This window comes from Excalfactoria chinensis, chromosome 6, assembly GCF_039878825.1.
Source record: "Excalfactoria chinensis isolate bCotChi1 chromosome 6, bCotChi1.hap2, whole genome shotgun sequence".
NCBI classification, from domain to species: domain Eukaryota; kingdom Metazoa; phylum Chordata; class Aves; order Galliformes; family Phasianidae; genus Excalfactoria; species Excalfactoria chinensis.
The window spans coordinates 35,121,118-35,130,699 of NC_092830.1; the positions used below are offsets into that span (position 1 = coordinate 35,121,118).

General features: G+C 39.3%; 1 protein-coding gene and 1 long non-coding RNA gene across 2 annotated transcripts in view; one reads left to right on the forward strand and one right to left on the reverse strand.

Annotated features, from left to right (window-relative positions):
- Window positions 1-6,648: 6,648 nt before the first annotated feature.
- Window positions 6,649-9,582, forward strand: part of LOC140254090 (uncharacterized) — an 8,582-nt gene continuing 5,648 nt past the window's right edge. Inside the window, exons 1-2 of the long non-coding RNA XR_011904051.1 lie at window positions 6,649-6,849; window positions 7,338-7,498. This is a non-coding gene — a long non-coding RNA (uncharacterized lncRNA). The remainder of the gene's footprint in view (window positions 6,850-7,337; window positions 7,499-9,582) is intronic.
- ADAM12 (ADAM metallopeptidase domain 12) overlaps window positions 9,156-9,582 on the reverse strand; it is a 154,059-nt gene continuing 153,632 nt past the window's right edge. The window contains exon 24 of the mRNA XM_072340304.1: window positions 9,156-9,582. This exon is cut by the window's right edge and continues 905 nt beyond it. The gene's annotated coding sequence lies outside the window, so the exon portion shown is untranslated.

Here is a 9,582-nt window from a genome sequence, read left to right on the forward strand (position 1 = left end):
TGGCTGTTATTTGTCTTTCTGTTGTCTGTATTTCTCCACATCAAGCAAGGAGAGACAGTTCTGGGCCTCTCCAGGTGACTCTGGGACTGTGCCAGTGTTGGGTATTTAGCTGAAAGGTACCTGCTTTGAGTTGTCTAGCTAGAAAACACTGATAACTATAAAATGAAAAGTCCAAATGTAGGGTCTGGTTTAGCTGAGCAAAGCAAAGTCACAAGTAATTGTCAATTTCCAGGATGTAAGTGCTTTATTTGATCACCTGTTGTCTTCACCATACGTGAAGTATTTTCTCTTATTTGTAGTACAAGCCCTTAGCATAAGTATGAGTGCTGTGTGACATAAAGGACTGCTGACTGATCACTGTGATATAGGTCTTGTTGTTTGGGTAAGCGAGCTGGAAACCACTAAATATTAGAATGCAGTATTGTGAAATACAAAGACTGACGTGCTACCAGTGGTAGGTTATTGCTGTGCTGCTGAAATGAATTTGCCCAACTTTGTATTCTATAGGAGAACTGATGAATAGAGAACAGCTCCTTCAGCTGTTGGTATGCAGGATGAGTTGGCAGCCTGGAACACCTTGCAGAAAGGACAGGAGATGCTCAGGTCTAATGTAACAGGTGTTAAATATATAGTATCAATTTATGTTATTTGCACTATAATTAGTGTTACAGCTTTAATATTTATATAGCATCTCTATTGTGGCAATTATAATGTAAATAACCATGTTTTAATACTATAAATGACATGTTACTGTGCTCTTTCAAATTTCATTTATCAGTATGCTCTGAGGCCGTATATTCTTTTATGTCTTCAGCTGCTATCTGCAAACTTATCTGAAACATAGTCTGTTTTTTCTTAATGAGTTTTATCATCAACCTGTGAAAACACTAAGGGGAAAGCAAACAGATGTCCCTCGGAAGAGTGGAAGTGGAAAGGTATATCGTATTTGTAATGCATGTTTGATGCATAGTGACTACACAACGCATATATTTGTCACTTCAGGTCTTCTAGTTGCCTCCAACCTGGCTGGAGCTGCCCGAACTGACAGTGAAGTTGGTTGGCATTGGCTTATAGGCTGTTTGGAGAGGTGATTTGCAGACAGACAAGAGGTAATGAGGAGATGAGGAATGAAAACGTGCATCAGAAAATTGCGTGCCTGTGCTTCATGTCTCTGTTGTGGAGGAAACTGGGGTTTTGTAACAGTTTCAGGGCTATTACCGAAGGCCATCACCATCCTGTACATAAAATGGCATTGGCGTGCTGGCCCTATGCCTTTAACTGCAGACTCTCAGCTTCTGGCCTCGCAGTTGTCTCTTACTCTATAAACCCAAAGAGATACTGATTGCTGCATTGTTTGACACCCATTCTCCCCTAATGGTTGGCAATCACAGAACTGATGACTGTGGGGAGCCTGACAAACCTGATAGCCTCTGGCAAGCCTATATTTTAGACCCATATTCTTTCTGATTACTTTTTTTTCCCCTATTTTGGCTTTTTTTTTTTCCCCTTTCCCCGGGGCTCTGCTCATCCATAGGAGTCATTTGTCCTTTGTGCAGCTTGGTGCTTCTCAGTAATATATTCTCATGTTCTCGTACAGCCCTCATCTCTCATATTCTAGTGGGATGCTGCTCAGCTTCTGTAGGGCTTTCCACTGGAGAATGCATCTTTTGACTACTTGCTGTTGGTTTGTCCAGTATTTTTGTAAACACTGTGGTTTTCCTGTGCAGTTTCGTGCCCCACAGGTTTCTATGCTGCCCTGTGTGTTACTTTGAAAAACCGAGTAGGAAGGAATGGTGTTTTAAGGTTTCTTTCATGCCCATCGTTCTTGGACTGCTTACAACGTTCCAGCAACAGACAGGACTCATCATAAACACTTTCTTACACAAATTACCCCAAGCCTTCCACACCACTTCCCATTCCCCCATGGTATCAGCAGGACCAGCTATCTGGGGAGGATGGACAACACTCATACTTGCAGCTTAAGTTCCTTTATTTACTTTCTTTACTTCATATTTCGTATACGTATTGATTTGGTGCAGAATGATTTGTATCAGTGACAGGCTGAGTTGGAGTAATATTGTATTTTGAGTCACATTGTGCTTTGGTATATCCAAGACAACAAGCCTTTTTAATGGGATTTTAACCGTAATGTAGCTGACGCTTTGCATATTCATTTCCATGGTGGTTGGTCTGCTTCCTGGTGGGATAAATATACCCTCGCGCTGGGAAAAGCACTGTGATAAATACAAATTATTTCTCATTTGAAGAGTAAACAGAAAACTACAACCATGGGTAACTGGGGGTTGGTTTTGAAGTGATTGACACAGGAATTTTGTTTGTCCAAGCAGTGTGTTGAAGACTCATTAGTTAAGAGAGTCCTACAGTTTTGTTAATTGTAATTTCTGAGAGATAACTGCAGATAATCAAGCACCAATCAGCTTTGGGTCTTTCTATAATACACAGGACCAGAAAGGATACGTATCTCAGGAAAAAAGAAGGGATTCTGCATCAACATAGTGATGTTTTTGGAACAGCTGTTCAGCTAATAGGAGAGAAATTCCCATTAAATTGAGGACTCTGCGCAAGAAAGGCATCAAAGTGTTGCCTGTAACAGCAGGATGTGGGACTCAATGAACTTAAAGTTCACTTTAAGTCAGGAATTCTTTAATTTTCAATATACGTGTGTGTATGTATATGCATATATATGAACATATAGTATCATATGAAAGGTGCAGCGGAATAAAGGTGATAGTAGCAAAGTTGACACAATATCTGATTTTTTTCCTAATTAAGAAAATTAGAATACTCTTGGATATTTCCTTAGCATTATTATATTAATAATATATACTATCTTATACAATATTATTACCCTATTGCTTTATAGAATCATAGAATCACCAGGGCTCGAGATAATGCTTGACTGGAGAGCTGATGGAGACAATAAACAGCTGGTGAGAGCTGTTCCACATGCACACTCTTGACTATTTTGAGGCAAGCAAAGAGCTATCATGGAATCCCATCTGCTGGTTTTATTTTAGTGCCACTAACCTCCAGCAATAGGCAGTACAAAGATGTAGGAATAAGCCTCTGGAGAGCAAAAGCATCTTAAATGCGTTTGCTATTTAAGTATGTAAAGGGTGTTTTAAGAATGTACCCAAGTAGAAAGAAACCTATTTTCAGAGCCACGGTTTGTCTCTTTTAAGATAGAGATCTGACTCCAGGTCCTTAAGGTTTTGATAGTTTCCAGCTGACATCTGGAGACATAAAGATAATGTCCTTGCACCAGATCAGGAGATGAAAATTCAGTAGGAAGAAGGCTGGTGTCTGGTATAAATTTGGGTGTTGTAATGACATCCCCTTCTGGAACTGCTGGGTAGTTAAGGCAGTGGAAGAGTCAAGAGCTGAGCATGGATCTCTTGGCATTTGTTTTTGTGCTCTTATCGCTTATCTTTCTGTCCTTTGAAGTGAGGTGACCCTCCAAGGGATTTCAGAAAGCTACATTAAGCTTTTGAAGTACATTCACAGTGTTATTCCCTGTCTTTTCAATGTCAGGTATCTTCATATCCCTCACATTCTGCCGTCAGGCTGCCACTGGTACATTTTTACTCGTCAGAAGTTTACACAGTAGCAAATATATTTAATATTCTCTGGGCAGAGACAATGATGTCCTGGGTTTGCAGCAGGCTGGTTTCTTTTTCTTATGTGTTTTTGATGTTTCAGCCTTGTAGTAGGTGAGTCCCCGAGATCACAAGGTTCTTCTCAGGAAGCTGGAGGTCTGCAGGTCCTGTAGCTCAGATGGAGGACATTGTCTCTTTACTGAATGGATAATGAATGGTGGCTGTAAGGTAGGTGTTTATCTATACATTTTGCATTGTTTGTCCTGAATGCCAAGAGGTTACTCTTAGTCTTTTACATTTGTGTTAGAATCACAGAATGGCCTGAGTTAAAAAGGGCCTCAAAGATCATTTGGTTTCAACCCCCCTGCCACAGGCAGGGTCACCAACCTCTACACCAGGCTGCCCAATGCCACATCCTGCCTGGCCTTGAATGTCCTGCAATGGTACATTTCTGAATCCTCTGGATAAAGTGGTGTTGCTGCTTATTGGGCACTTATTGCCTGAAAGAACAGTGACAGTGATGTGGTTTCAGAAGACTAAAGAACAGTGAAACTGTCTGAAAAATGGAGATTTATATGAAACCCTGCCAATATTATGGGAGCAAACAGAATAACCTCTAAGACAGCGATGCCTTTCATTGCAGTGGTTCTGTAATTAGACCTCTAATAGCTTTATTTCATTAATGGGAAAATAGTAGTTTTTTAATAGAGTGCAGGGGATAAGGGAATTTGTCCTATTAGTAGCTGATAAAGGATTTGAGAGGGGGTCTAAAACTGGAACTGTAAACGTATGGTATTTTCTTTTACCTGCAGGCATCTATGAAACAAGAGATGGGCAGAATTGCCTTGTTTTGGTTTAACATTAGAGACACAAACATGCGTAAGTGAACGAAATTGGACATATTTAGTAATGGCTCAATAAATATTAGCAAATGGGTGGCACAATTTAATGAGCGTGGTTGCAGTTGATAAGGTGCTGAAAAACTCTGATTGAGACTGCTGGGAGGCTAAATGAAAAGCTGAAGATTTGGAGATAAGGATTGATGGACATAATGTTATTATAATTGGGAATAGTAGAGAACGTAAAGCACTGAGAAATTAAATTGATGACCTGTAAAACAAGCTTAGATGAAGGAAAAAATCAGATTGATAGAAGCTCCTGCAGGCAAAGCACAGGGCAAGAGAAGACAGTGTTGGATAAGCTTAAATTTTGCCCAACTGCTTTCTTAAGTAGTTGGGATAATATGGATTTGGGAAGTGTTGTAATAGTGTAGGTGTCAATCAAAATCTCTGTTCTATGGAGATTTGACATTCCCTTGAGAGTACTGCAAACCGTATTTAAACTGCTACAGATGAAATGCAGCATTCTTTTTTTGCTTCTCTATCACTTCACTCTGATCTTCCGGGCTCCTTATTTCTTTCATGGTTGCCCCTCTAGTAAACCAAAAAATCAGCATTTCTTATCCAACGCGGCATTAATGCTCATCTTCAGGTTTTTCAGGGAGTTGTTTCTTCAGCTCAAATCATGAGCACAATCCTGGTGCAGCAAAGTGTTCTGTTGTGGGATCAAAGGATATCCGCGGTATCAGGGCATTGAGTATTCCTTCAGGAAAGCATAGTAGACTCCAATTAACTTGATTTATCTTTGGGGGTGGAAAAAAATGTGTTCATCTTTTTTGGCTTTCAGAATGGAAAAAGTCATTTACAACTTTACCAGAAAAAACAATTGGATATAAATTACCTGGGGTCATTCAAGGCAAAATTTCACTTTGCTCTGTCTGCTAATGACACTGATGGAGAGGTGAAATGAGTTCCCACTATTGAATTCTACTCGGAAAAAGGCGCTGTTCATTTTAAAGTAAAAACATTATTTCTTTTCTTTTAGCTTAGCCTAGTACTAAATAATTTCTTAATCTACTTTAAAATATTGTACTGTTGTACGCTGAACATTTTTCTGTATAGCGCACTCGTTCTAACTCAAAAGGCAACTCATTAAGTAGAGGGAATAATATTTTTATGTCAAGACAATCTTAATAGCAGGACTTATTGATTGCATGGAAACAGAGAAACGGTGAATAACTGTTACAGAGTCGTCGTGTCGTTATCAAATTGCATTAAATTTGCACAGTGGGAAGGCAGCTTAGAAGGTCATAGAAGGACACACAGCTTTGGGAACAGGATGTCTGAATGATGAGTTGACTCATCTAAAGCACCGCTATGTATTTGATTGTTTCCTTCATGCTGTAGCAGAAAATGTTTAATGCTCTGTGTTGCCATGATGTGTTCTTTATTTGTTCTCAGCTCTGCCTGTGTTTGCAGGACAGTCAGTGCAGCCAGTGGCTTTCTGAATGAGGTGTTGGCATTGGTTTAGTTGATGTTGCACTCAGCACATCACATCCTTTTTCTGTTCTGTTAAACAGAAGGAAAATACTCTTGCTGTATCTGCATGTGCAAACAGCAGCAACATGCCAGTGTAAAGCATGTGAAAGCAAAGGCAATCTGTTGCATTTTCTTTCTTTGGTAGGTGAATTTGAAGCAGTGAGAACTTACATGAAAAGAGATGTCCTTTTCTCTTAGCGTGTTGTGTTCTTGTTGCAAAAACTCTTGCATTTTCTTAACTATATGGGTGATTATGGAGGCAAAGCATCAACTTAATTAAGAATGTGCTTCTGGAGAGATAATACTTAATAATAAGCAGAAAGCTCAGCTACTGAATTCTCAGACTCTGTTTGCTTGAAGTAACTTCAACTGGAAGATCCCACAAGAAACACACGTGTACCTTAGTTAAAACATACAGCATTGGTGAAAACCAGGGTGAAGATGGTGAGAAGCCAACTTGGGTTGGCTGAAGGGTTTGTTGTAAATGAATGGCTTGTGGAAGCAGTGTGCTGGCATTCCTACAGAGCCACACATTCTGCCATGACATGTTGAACATTAAAGTTATTTGCAGTTCTTAACACTGCGCCTTTTCAAACTAAAGGACGCTTTGTGTTTTCAGACAAACTCTACTTATTTTTTCTTCTAGAGGGGTAGGAAAAAGAGAAGATGCTGGAAACGGAACAAATCTTTATTGTGAGAATGCAATTGGAATTCTACTTCTGATCTGGCTAAATTCAAAGAGCTCAAAACTTGATGTCAGCGTGCTTTCTTTATTTTAATACTTGTCTCTGATGGGATTCTGTTGAAGGGACAGCTGCCTGCGATGCTTGGGATGACTTACATCTCCACACAGGGTATGGTACACTTATCTGGAAGACTGGGCTGTGTTAATGTTCCTGGGTTTGTAAAATTGCATTTCAGAAAATGAATTTCTTTACTGCCGCAAGTTAAGTTGTTAAATTACACAGTGCTGTTATTTGATTGGATGCTATTCAAAAGTAATTAATGCCGTGTACTGAAATGATCAGAAGTCATCAAAATTGAAACTAAGCAAAAAGCCACATTTCTGTTTGGAAAAGCTCTTTATATATATACTGTGGAATTGGAAAAAATCTTGCTGCAGTGATAATTGATAGCATTAAAAAAAAAAAAATCTATGAATACTAAAACTGAGAGATGTGATGGGGAGGGAGAGGGGTAAACATACCATTTTCTTGTTGTTTGCTGAGTCTTTATTCATTTTTCTGTTGTGGTGTTTTGTACTTACTGTTCTATTCATTAGCATAATGGCAACATTGTTGTGTGCTGCTTTAGGGACAGCACATTGTGTTCTCTGGAACAGGGACTGTCTGGATAAGGAACGCTGTGTCTCCTGCTGGGCATGGAGGAGGCTGAAATATGCCTATGGATGAGGAGACATCGGCATGCTCTGTTCATTGCCCAAGAAGAGAAATGGATCACCTCAAAAACCTGAGGGCTTGGAGGATGCTCTTGTTTTTGAAGGTAATAGGAAAAAATGGAAGAAGTTTACTGAGCTCAGATAGATGAATGCATTACAACAGGGCTTAAAGCCTGTGCTGACAGTGCTTGAAACCAGATGCTATGGGTCCACACGCTGAATGGCCATCAGAGAGCAGCAAATGTTTAATAGCCCACATTGGTTCATCTGTGGTGATTTGTTTGCTTGCGCTGCCTGTAAGAATGTGAAACCATTCATCTGGTTTTTCACAGCGGAGTTGTACATCTGCGTGTCTCATCAGGAAGACACTAATTTAGTATGAAAAGATGCCAGTCAGCTCCTGCTCACATCCTATGGGAAAATCTGCACCTAACAAAGGAGATGTTTTGATAGCTTGGCTTTGCTTGCTTTCTTATTGGCCTGTAGTATTTTGTGCTTGAATATACATGAATGTAATTGCATTTATATCTGCTGCTTGCAAGGATTCCAGATTATACTGCAACTTTTTGTATTCCCTCTCCTCACTTTTACTCTTAGAAAATCACCTTGCATTGTGTCGGTAACTACCTGTTGTTGGTTCCAGGCCACGGTGCTTCTTTTTACGGGATGTTTGGTTTCGTTTGTCTGTTTCAAACAGAAAACTGGGATTTCTCTAGCAGAACTCCTGAGTGTTGGGGGTATGTAATGTGTCAGTCTGTGTTTTTAAAGTAGAAAGCATTTTTGATATGAGACTGCCAGAATACCACTTTTCAGAAGGCTTTTCTTAGGAACCAAATGATTTTCTTTCAGCCCAGATTTCTCTTTCTTTTTATCCAGTGTGATACTTAAATAACGTCCCTCACAACACACACTGCAATGGGAAATAAAAATAAAAGCATATTTCTGCAACTCATGCTGGGCTTCCTCTAGAAAAATGTTATCTGAATGCTCTTCTATAACATCTCAGTTGCAGCATAATGACACGTACCTTTCTTTGTTTCTTCTGCTGCATCAGGTAATAACATTGTGTTTTGTATTTGCAATAGCATTCTAATTTCAGTAAAATCTTGTGACTGTTTCCCTGCATATGCTTTATGTTGTTCTTTACACCATAATGCCATAGGTTGCACTTCACAGATTCCTAATTATTACTCTACCGTACGCACGCTAAGTGGTGCCATTAAACTTATGAATTCCTGGTGCAAATAGCTACTAAGTAATTTTCAGTCATTTAATTAAGTCATTACCTTTGGCTATTTACAATTTCACCTTTCCAGTGGTTATCAGAAAGACTTTGATGCAGCACGATCACTTGCTATTCTAAAAAATGGAGTGTTCCAACAAGGGAATTCAGGTCGTGCACCTGCTGCATGCATCCCTTCCCATTTCATGCACACATTACTGTTGTTGGGAATGAGTCAGAGCGTTTTAAATACAAAATGTCTCAACTACTTAATCTTCATCTAAACATTCTCAGTATTACCTGGAAATTTTGTTTTCAACTGAATTTCCAAGCCTCGGCTCAGCTGACATCCTCCTGCTGTAGCAGCTCTCCATCTACAGAGCACCTGTGGCAATGGTGTGGCTGCTTGTGTTCTCTTGTGCTTTATTCTGCTATTCATTAACAGATTAACCGTGGTTTATTTTGGTTTATTTGGTTTATCAGTAAGTGCTATAATTGGGAATAAGTGGGAAAATTAAATACGATTACTGAAATGTTATCCAAGTTTCTATTAATGCTTTTATTTTTGCTTAAAAAAAAACAAAACAACTCCAGGCAATGAGGAAACTAGCCTATGTAAGGTAAGAGCTTCTTCCTCCTCTGTTCCAATTGCTATTTGTAAGTTGCTTCTATTACAGCATATGTGAAACAACGGTGTTCAGCAGTGCTACTGAGAAGGTACCCAAGAGATGAAATTCTGTCTCCATGTCTTAAGCTAACCAAAGGCAATGTTCTAAAATACGTATTTTGACTTCAAAGTTAAGAAACCCAGAGCAACGTTTTAAGAAGTTAAATACATAACAGTAGTAGATACGGAAAAATACAGTTGATAAGCAGAGCGATGAGGCAAAAGAAAATAAGTATAATAGTTGACTTAAAAACACGTTAATTCTTTGTCATGCTTGGCATCCCCCCACCCCTTACATG